The following is an 11,515-nucleotide window of genomic DNA, read 5'->3' on the forward strand; positions in this document are numbered from 1 at the left end:
CGGTACTGCTCAGGGGCGCTGTTTATACCAAAGCTCAGCCTCTTGTAACAAAACAGCGAGTCACAAGCTGAAAATGTTGTGATATCCGTGGAACCTTCCTCCAGCTCAATTTGATGGAAGTCCATGTTCGTTGCAAATCTAGAGAAGACTGTGCCCCCATTCAGTTCCTCCAGGACTTCAACCACTGTTGGAATTGGTATTTTCTCTCTTCGCATGACCTGATTAGCACACCTCGTGTCCCACAGATACGCATGTCATCTTTGTCCGACTTGGGGGCAAATACAGCTGGGTTGACCCACATTGTTGAACCTGAAACCTTCTCAATGATGTCAAGATCAAGGAGCTCGTTGATTTTCCTAGTGACTTTCTCTTTCAAGGGGTAAGGAATTCTTCTAGGTTTCTGTGCTTCTGGTCTCACCTCCGGATCAATGTGCAGCTTAAGTTGGTAGCCTGACAATTTGCCAACTCCAGAGAACACCTTTCCGAAATTATCTACAATACCATCAATGCCACCGCTCACAGAAAAAACTTTAGCCACACCCCCCAGTTCTGGACAAACACCCAACACTTGCAGTTGTTTGCCAGGTAAACACCATCCTTCACCTTGTGTCACAAGGATAGTTTCTAAATACGTGCCTCAAATTTACCCACAAGCGGTAAATACCCTCGCAAATTCCTTTCTTCGAGTTGCAGTTTTGCTTTAAGGCCATCCCTCACAAGGTTGTCGAACTGCTTCTTACCAAGCACAGTAGACTGGGCACCAGAGTCAACAAACATGCTTGTGGTTGTGTTATCAATCTTCGTTAGGGCCTGTTCGCACTACGCGAAATTTTGTTTGATTTGCCAAAAAATCTGTCAACACGCAGCCATTTCTAGTGCGAACGGTTTTTTGAACCCACCAAAATTTTTGCAAGCGCAACGAAACTTCAAAGATTCCGTCGACTAGCTTTGGAGGCTGTAAAAATTTTGTCAGGCGAGAAAATCCTTTGTTCCTTGACATCCATCTGTCATTGGGTCATCAAATTTTGCAACATATGGATCACGAAGCGAACGTGACCGTATGACTTCCCGCTATTTTAATTGAGCTAGATGGATCGGCACAGAAGCAACATCGATCCATGGTACTTCAATTATTATTGCTCGCAATGCTCCCAAGATCAAGATCAGGGTAATCAAAGTTATTACGATTCCCAAATCGCTACGCAACAGCAGTACTTCTTACAGTTTCCATCGCAGCAAACTCGAGCGGATTCACAATGCATCCACATCCGTAACATCCACTGAAGATCAGACGACTGCTGCAACTACTGGAAGCACAGAAAACACGAAAAAGGGAACAAAGAGAAAAAATGCCAAGTATGAAACGACATCTTGATGGTAAATTGATCAAATTACTAACTGACACCGTCACTAAAAAAAAATTAGCATCTTCATGTGCGAACAGGATTACGAAAACAAAAAATTGGTGATTACAAAATTTTCAGTTTTTTTGCAAACGCTAAACTCAAATTTTCGTCTTAGTGCGAACAGGGCCTAATTGTCACATTATCCTAACAGGCTATCTCCTCCTTGAAATTGATAGGAAATGTAAAAGCCTCATTTCCACTGTCATATTCCACTTGAATAACTTGCCTGTTCCCTGATTCTGGATCATGTTTGACATCACTAGAACGCCTCTGTTTATCACCACGCGGTCTCCCTTCTCTCACTCTACCACCCTTTTTGCTCTTAGCCTCACTCCTACAACAAGCTGTCCAGAGTCCTTTATCACCGCATTTAACGCACTTTTTACCCCGAGCTGGACAAATTTTGTCACGAGCAAAATGTCCCACCTTGCCACATGCATATCATTTGTGCTTACCAAATCCACTTGATGGTTTCTTGCTATCACGGTCCTTTACCACATCACGTCTTCCTCTCCTTCGGCAAGACTGCTCGCCTGACGCTGTGCCATTTCATATGCTCTTGCCTTATCTATCGCTGCAGCAAGCTGTATATTTGGCTCCTCAAACAGCTTGGTCCGTAATTCCAGGGAAGAGATTTTCTCCAACAAGTGATCTCTCACGGTGAATTCAAGTTCTGCGGGCCCATAGCCACAATGTCTTGCTTGTTTGCGAAGTCAAAGCACAAATGAGTCAACATCTTCTCTGTGTTTGTAATAAATCAAGGTGAAGCGAATTGTAGATCTACATGCTTTAATAATCACGAAGAAGAATGAATTGAAATCCCACATTACACAACATGGATATCCGATTACCGATAACATGACTCCGCCCGTGACTAGATTATAACATTCCTCCCCCTTAAGACTTTTGCTATTCCAAACAAAACAAAAAGAAACACTGAGCAGAAGCGTAATAAAATCAATCAAATGTTTTTCACATAATGATTCTTGCCGATCGCTAATCAATGTTCAAAAGCAGTGTCATAAGTTTTAAAGTTCATAGTCTTTGAAACGTTCGGGTAAACGTCGGTCGCGGACTGGGCGTGATGGTTTAGCCTCTTGTGCATCAGACGAACTCACGACCGGCTTGGTTGGGCTACTCGGTTGGGTTGCGTCTGTTGTGCAATCTACCTCCGACCCCACTCCTGGTACTAAAATCTCAGGATTTGACTTTGTTGGGTCTTGGCTGTGGCTTTTCCGCATATGGTCCTGATGTCGTCGAACAACTCGACCATCCGGTAATTCGACTAAGGCTGAGACTGGGCCCGTCGTCTGCACCACAGTTCCTTTTTGCCAGGACTTGGGGGTACTGAAGTCCTTTATGAACACAGGATCACTGGCTTCAAAGTCCCTGTGTTTGGCGTGGTGGTCATGGGTCTGTTTTTGATGTTCTTGCTTCTGTCTCACCAGACTTGCAGTGTTGGGCACTATGAGGTCAAGCTTAGTTCTCAGCTTTCTCTTCATCAGCAGCTCCGGTGGTGTAACCCCTGTTGTCGTGTGTCGTGTTGTTCTGTACTTGAGCAGAAAACGTGACAACTTGTCTTGCATGGTTCCCTCTTCCATCTTCTTTATCCCATCTTTGAAGGCTCTAACTGCTCGCTCCGCCTGTCCATTCGAAGCTGGATGGTATGGCGATACTTTGGTGTGTTTGACGCCATTTTTTGAGAGGAAATTCTCAAATTCCGCACTTGTGAAATTGGGACCATTGTCGCTGACGATGGTTTCCGGGAGACCATGGGTCGCGAAGATTTCTCTCAACTTCACTATGGTGGCGGCTGATGTTGTACTTTGCATTATGTGGACATCCATCCACTTGGAATGTGCATCGATCACCACTAAATACATGTGACCCTTATATGGCCCTGCATAATCAACGTGCACCCGTGACCAGGGTTGACCGGGCCACTCCCATGGGTGAAGAGGTGCTTCTGCTGGGGCCTTCTGGTGCAGTTGGCATTGCTGTCACTTTTTAACTGCATCTTCTAACTCACGATCCACGTTTGGCCACCACACATAACCACGTGCAAGGGCTTTCATCCTTGATATGCCCGGATGGACTTCGTGAAGCTCGGCTATGACTTGTGCTCGTCCTTGAGGTGGTACTATCACCCTATTTCCCCATAGAACGCATCCACTTTCTATGGTTAATTCTGCTTTCCGGCTCAAATATGGGTGTAACTGCACATCCTGGCAGTGGTGTCGCCATCCATTAAGTGTAAACTGGTGCACTTTTGAGAGAACAGGATCGCGCCTTGTCCATTCTTGGATATGACGTGAGTTGATTGGGGTGTGGTCCAGATGTTCTAAGAGCAAAACTGTCTCTCCAGGTACAGGAACAGACTGGCCTCTTGGACAAGGGGAGTCGACTTAATGCATCCGCATTGGCATTTGTGGTCCCCGTTTTATAGGCAATTTGTACTCATATGCTGCCAAGGTAAGGGCCCACCGCTGAACTCTTGGAGAGGCTTGTTGGGGTACTCCTTTCTTCTCGTTGAAAAGCCCTTCCAGCGGCTTGTGATCAGTCTGTATGGTGAACTTGTGACCGTACAAGAACTGATTAAACTTCTTCACTCCAAACATGATGGCCAAAGCCTCTTTTTCAATAGTGGAATACCCACGCTCAGCTGTGTTCAGTGATCTTGAGAGGTAACCAATTGGGCGCTCTGTTCCATCTGCCATCCGGTGGGGAAGTACCGCCCCTACTCCATAATCTGAGGCATCACTCGCCAAGATTAGTTCCAGATCTGGCTGGAAATGTACCAGGAGGTTTGCAGACTGGAGTAGTTTCTTGGATTTGTCAAAAGCCACCTGCTGCTCGGTCTTCCAACACCACTTTGTACCTTGTCTAAGAAGCTTGTGGAGTGGTTCTAGTACTGTAGCGATGTCTGGTAGGAAACGGTGATAATAATTTAGCATTCCCAGAAATGCACGCTGCTGAGTAACATTCTCAGGCACTGGGGCATTTTGTATGGCTTCCGCCTTAGCTTCTACTGGCTTGATACCACGACCATTGATCTCATAACCACAATAGGTGACGTCCGGCACCATGAAGAAACACTTTTCTTTTCGCAGCCGCAGTCCAGCTTCTGATAGCTTCTTGAGTACTGCCTCTAAATTGGCAATGTGATTGTTGTCGTCCTTCCCGCTGATGAGAATGTCGTCCATTCGCACAATGACCTGTGGAATGCCTTGCAAGAGGTTTTCCATCGTCCCCTGAAAAATGCCAGGTGCAGAGGACACTCCAAAAGGCAGTCTATTGTACTGAAATAGGCCTTTATGGGTGTTTATGGTGGTAAACTTCCGAGACTCCTCATCTAGAGTCATCTGCTGATATGCTTGCGACATGTCCAGCTTGGTAAATTTCTCACCACCTCCCAGGGTAGCCAAAAGATCCTCTGTTTTCGGTATTGGATAATTGTCCAGTTTGGACACTTGATTTACTGTTAGTTTATAGTCTCCACAAATCCTCACAGTCCCATTGGGTTTTGCCACAGGTACAATGGGTGCTGCCCATTCTGAGAATTCCACCGGAGAAATAATTCCTTCACGCTCCAATCTTTCGAGTTCAAGTTCGACATTGCTTCTCAATGCGTAAGGTACTGCTCTGGCTTTGATGTATTTTGGTTCCGCGTCTTGATCCACGTAGATCTTCGCCTTTACACCCTTTTAGCGTGCCCAATCCTTCAGCAAATACATCTTGGTATTTTGAAAGCACGTCTTGAAGTGCCGATTGGGTATTATCACTGGCTATCTGAAAGATTGTTTCCCAATCCAAGCGAATTTCTTCAAGCCAATCTCGACCAAGTAGGTTCGGTCCACCACCTTTGACAATGAGAGCGTTTAATTTCTTCTGCTGGCTTTCATATTTTACTGGAACCGTAACTGCTCCCTGTACTGGAATCTTTTCTCCTGTGTACGTGCTTAGAACCGCTTTTGTTGTCTGGAGTGGACCCAATGCGTCACGCAATCTTCCGTACGTTGCTTCATTTAATATCGTCTTCGAAGCATCCGTGTCGATTTCCATCGTGGTTTTCCGTCCACAAAGTTCCAGATCCACTTTGAACGATTTATTTCGATCGCTGGACAGATGATACATGGCATAGACGTCGTCTTGATCGGCGCTTTCTTCAACAAAATGCGTTCTTTGTTTACCATCTGGCCGGCGCCCACGTTTGTCTTGCTTTTGAGGTTTCTTCTTTCCTCGACATACTTTAGCCATGTGGCCTTTCTTTTGACATTTGTAACACACTTCGTTCTTGTATTTGCAGCTCGAGGGATCATGGTTCCCACTGCAGCGATAGCACTCCCGTTTTGGCTGAAAATGTGGAGGTTTAGTTTCTTCTTCGACCTTGTCGAGGCTGTTGTCACTGCTGGACCCGGGCGTCTTCCCGCCAATAGGGACTTTAAGCAAAGACAACGCGGACGGCGACGGGAACGCCATAAGATCAGGGAAAAGCCGAAAGGTCCACTGCGCATGACTGGCGGGAAACAAGTTGACGTTCTGCGTTCGGGCCCGACGTGAGTGAAGCTCATTTCGCGTTGTCTGAAAACGTGAGTTTTCGCTTTCGTTTCCTCTGCTGTGTCAACGCTAAATAACCCGTGTTACTAATTTCGAGGAACTTTAATGCTTGTTTTCTCTTGTCATGTGAGATATTTCATTTTAAAGAAACGTCGAGAAATCTGAAGCGAACTCAAGCCAGTCGGCGAACATGTGAGTACCGTGAAATATCTTTTTGAAAGCTAATGTGAATAAAGACAACTTACATGAATTTCAATCGAAATTTTTCCTTTCGAGAAGTACTCAAATGTCAAATGGCTCATGATGGTGAGATTCTAACACATTTAAAAGGGTAGACACCATTAAAACTTGCGTAGCTGTTTCCATTTTCAGTCGTAAGATCAGTGGTTTACTTAGATCTTTATCAGTCAGCACACTGTTTTGTCGCGCCAGTCTGATTAAACATCTGCTGATAACAAGTTCGTTTACTTCACTGTACAACTCAGCGAGAAGGGGCAAGTTGCGTTTGTGGAAGCGAAATTCAGACCAGCACTCGTCGTCTTCAAACCATCGAAGTTAAAATCAGGAAAGGAATCATTAGACCGGTTTAAATCGTACAAGAGTAGAAGTTCGTGATCGTTTAACACACCTTCATCGTGGATTATCAAGAGTTGATTGCGAACTTCTTTCAATCAAGTGATCCTAGTTCATCTTGATAAACAGAGGACGAATATCGATTATGTCAATAAGCTTTCAGTGCGGAAACCGCGGTTTCCGACGGTGCCGCTTAATGTTTGTGAATTCCCGCCACAACGGCGTTCTCTCCCCAGCCTTCTCACAGGTTTCGGCGTCCCCGTCGCCGTCCGCGTTCCCGCTGCTTAAAGTCCCTACTGGCGTGCAACGTACGTGACCAACGTGATCGATTTCATCTGGGGCTCCGTGGACGAGGAACTTGGTAATTTTTGAACTGGAACGGGCTCGCCGTTGTGTTTTGTATGGGGCGTATGTGAAACTGGCAGCAGGTACAGTACAGGGAGCATGAAAGCTAACAGTGACCAATGAAAACCCATGTGTTTGCACTTGTGATTTTGCTTAACTTGCTGTGGCTCGAAGATCTTTAAGACCAGCTTTAGGAGTGACAACTTTAATTTCTTTGGAATCCTTCTTTTGAGGAATCTGCAGATATGTCCAGGATTGAACTGTACGGGTCCGCAAATAATCCCCAAATTGAACTGCAAAAGATCCCGGACCGGAAATGATCCCCATATTGGACCGCAAATGATCCCGATCAAAAACTAAGGAATGGCATGGATTTATATCAAAGGAAGGTGAGAACATGTGCAAAAATTATGAGCTAAAAAACATTTTTTATCATTTTACAAAAAAATATTCCACAGTTGCTGTTTTGTTCTTCGAATGGTACAGGTCGTTTTCACTGTCACGCAATAAAAAAAAATAATAAATCGAATACCAATGGAAAAAGCTGAGAAATTGTGATGTATGCTATAGAAGATAACTAAATACGACACTTCTCCAAGTTTTAGGCCTGTGCGTTCCCCCAAACTTCAGATATTCGTCGTAAATGTTTCCCAGAAATTTACGGCAGAACCCAGTAAGAAAACGCCGTGTTGGTGTACATCCGTAGTACACCAATATGGCGGCCGGAATATAGTGTAAACATCTGGAGCTTACTTTGGCTTTCTAGGTGACTAATAGGCCCTTTGCAGCTAAGCCGTCACGTGACCTATTTTTCTTAAAATTATGGGCTATAACTTAACGAATGCCAGAAATGGAAAAAGCATGTCGAAAATATCAAAATGGCCAAGTTTGAGGCCCCCATCATTAAAGAAGGAGATTTTATGACGGTCCGAAATTTTAAAAGAATAAGATTTGTATGGAAGAAGTTGCTGGAGAGCAAGACCTTGCTCTCCAGCAACATTTGACATACAAATCCTCTAAATTCAAATCAACAAATTTTTAGAAACGGATTTCACTAAAAAAGTTAACGTTAAAAAGCAACGACGTTTCGACCGCTCGACGGTCATTTTCAAGTTGAAAAGTAAAAGTTTTGCATGCGCCCAAATATATACAATCGATTATAAGAATGCTAATGAGACACTGACTAAAACTCTAAAATATTTACATAGAAACAATACAAGAAAATTGCGGCATGAGTAATAAAAACGTTAAGGCGATAGAAACGATTTAAAAATTAAATAATCCCAAAAGTATCCGATGAACAAGATGTTCCCATCAGAATTGTCTTACCGTTCAAAGACCAGAAATTGGCGAATGCGGTAAGACACCAACCCGGTGATCTCAGTCGAAAGATTGATGCCGTTGTCCAGCCTGTTTACACAAGTCAGAAGATCAAAGGACAATTCAAACCAAAGGAACATAAACCTCCAATTGTGAATCAACAAAACGTTGTTTATTATTACAAGTGTGGTCTGTGCGATGCAGACCATGTCGACTTTACGAGTCGACACCTACATCAACGTGTGGAGGAACATAAGCGATCAACAATCGGCAACCACGTTAAGGATGAGCACGGAAAGGATCCAGAGACGATTGGAAGCAATTTCAGGATTTTGAAAAAAACTGTCAGAGCAAACTCGACTGTTTGATTTTTGAAATGCTTTTTATTCGTAAACTTCAAGCAAAATTGAACAAACAGAGTGACTCGATCCGCGCGAAGCTATTTACTTAATTATTTTAATTATTTAATTTTAAAATCGTTTCTATCGCCTTAACGTTTTTATTACTCATGCCGCAATTTTCTTGTATTGTTTCTATGTAAATATTTTAGAGTTTTAGTCAGTGTCTCATTAGCATTCTTATAATCGATTGTATATATTTGGGCGCATGCAAAACTTTTACTTTTCAATTTGAAAATGACCGTCGAGCGGTCGAAACGTCGTTGCTTTTTAACGTTAACTTTTTTAGTGAAATCCTCTAAATTTAACGAAAATTCAAACTGTAGTATAAACTTACTCTTTACTTCCAGGGGCCTCAAACTTAGCCATTTTAGCATTTTCGATGCGCTCTTTCCATTTCTGGCATTTTTCAAGCTATAGCCCATAATACAAAAATTTTCTCGGAAAAGTTTGGTCACGTGACCCCAGCTGCAAAGGGCCTATCATCAGTACTAAACAAACATGCACTTACATAAGCACTTTTCCTAATGCTCTAACTTCTAAAAAGGCTCAAAATCATGAGATAAGTATATATTTTTCAACAAAGTCGACCGCAGCCTTGTGTCATGCAACCTCCATAACCCTGAAATTCAAAGTGCTCTGGTTTCCAAACGAAGCACGCTAATTGTAAATATACCGCCTCTTATGCCTGATGAGGATAAAAACACGTCATGTGAAGACGAATTAGAAGTCTTAGAAAAACACATACTTGTAAACATTCTCGAAATCCCGGTGGCGATAGTATCAAACATCTTTCAAACAGCTAATTGTCAAAACGAAGAGCAAGCCTTGGCCTTGCTTGATCCTGAAGCTTCATAACTTCATAACTATAGCTTGAAATTTTGGCTTCTTAGAATATTCAAGTAGTCATTTCCGAGGAATTAAAGCCAAAATATGACCAAGGAAAAACTACAAAATAAATTTGTTCAAATTTCCAGTGCTACAGACTAGGTGTTTTACAGAGTGATGAAGCGTTGTAGGCTTGTAGGTCTACTCAGGTGACAGCGTCTTCTGTAATAGCTGCTTCATGGTTAGATTTTAGTTTAAAACCTTAGACGAGTGGCGTTAATGCTGATGAAATGTGGTTTAACTATAACACCGAAATATCAATGTTTAACAAAGGAGGATATGTAGCGTATGTTGCACTGATCATAATTTTACTGAGAATTGCAAAGAAATGTAAGCCAGCTTGGAAAGGAGGCTCATGCGGGAGAATATCATTAAAAGGAGATCAATGTCATTTGCATTTGAAAAGACTCCCCGCATTAGCCTCAGTTGCAAGCTAGTTCCAGTCCAATATCGAGAATACGAATATGGCCTATTCCCTATCCACACCATCCCACCATGCATGCCATTCCTTAGTTTTTGATCGGGATCATTTGCGGTCCAATATGGGGATCATTTCCCGTCCGGGATCATTTGCGGTTCAATTTGGGGATCATTTGCAGTCCTGGGATCATTTGCGGACCCGTACAGAACGTTAATGAGATTCAAATTCCTTATGATAAGCATCACTAAGTATCCTCATGGTTAAAAAGTCACCAAAACACGCACAGTTCCGACAAATATGAAGTAATATGAAAATGTCAAATAACCCTGCCAAATATGAAGTACTAATAAACCAATGCTTGCGTTCAATCCTGGACATAAGTGGGAATCTGGGGAGGGAAGGTTCCCATAACTCGATCTCTCAGCGAGCTGGCATGTTTTCCAAGATATCCTGTTCCTTTGAATGTAACACGGTTTCTGTCAAGGTCAATCAAGGCTCTGTTTTCGTGGACGAAATACCTGACGTTTTTTGTTAGCTATACAAGTCGTTTAAATGTGTGTCCTGGAAATCTACGATAAGGATATTATTTTCTTTCCCAATTTTCTATCAACAAAACAAGGACACCAAGACTTTCGTTTTTGTGGAAGCCCTGAAAAGAGCCGTTTGGAATGTCTTAACCGTGGGGTGTTTTAATTTCTTTCTTGAATTTTTCTTTGGAAATGTTTCTCTAGTATGTCCATGTTGTTTACCATCGTATTTACGTGGCTTCTGAATTCATGGAAGGCTTGAAGGACTCCTAGCAATGGCTCATGTTGTTCTTTGAACTTCTCGAGTATGTCGAGACGCTAGACGCTCGTCTCTAATATAGGATAACTTCTTTAACAATCGTCCAAACGGTGCATCTTGAAACACTAATGTCTCTGATGCTGATCAGCCGATCGCTGAACGAACGCCATGAAAGGAAGAAATTTTTCTTTTGATAAGTTTTAGATTTTACTCGATTGAGACTGTTCATAGAGGTTATTGAATATGCAAGCACGTATTTGTTTTTCACGCAATTTGAGTGCGTTCGCATCCCGATTTCAACACTCACACGTTCGGGCATATTTTAATTTTTTCGGGCAAGAAGGTCTCCGCTCCCTTAAGTCCGAAGGTGCCCGTACGCCTATGGCTTCAAAGTTTAGACTATGCTCTCAATGTAGCCTGTCAGGCTACTCTGATGTCAGCAAGAACATGTTCAGAATAGGTTCTTGCTTATTCTGCAAAAATAAGCTACCAGTTAGCAAGAATAAGTTCTAGTTAATTCCCGGACTGCTTCAAAGTTTAGACTATGCTCTCAAGCTAGCCTCTCAGGCTACTCTCATGCTAAAAATGTACTGCGAACTCAGGGCCTTGCATACGGCCGGTGCGCCTGAAATTTGAATGAACCGCTGTCCTGACGTCAAATGCATGTAACTGAAGTTGGGGGTATTAGGCACCTTAAGATACCAGGACGGGACCAGCTAGGACGGCTGCCGGAAGTAAACTTACTCAACCGGGCATACGCACGAGAATTCTCGACTCATCTCTCTGCCGTCCTCTTCTCGTCGAGGAAGCCATTTCGCCGA

The 11,515-nt window shown here is 43.1% G+C and overlaps 1 pseudogene across 1 annotated transcript in view; it reads left to right on the plus strand.

The window, feature by feature from the left end:
* Positions 1-11,515, plus strand: part of LOC145492307 (uncharacterized) — a 183,958-nt pseudogene that overhangs the window by 168,466 nt on the left and 3,977 nt on the right. The window lies entirely within an intron of this gene.

Source organism: Orbicella franksi, chromosome 7 (assembly GCF_964199315.1).
Source record: "Orbicella franksi chromosome 7, jaOrbFran1.1, whole genome shotgun sequence".
Lineage (NCBI taxonomy): Eukaryota > Metazoa > Cnidaria > Anthozoa > Scleractinia > Merulinidae > Orbicella > Orbicella franksi.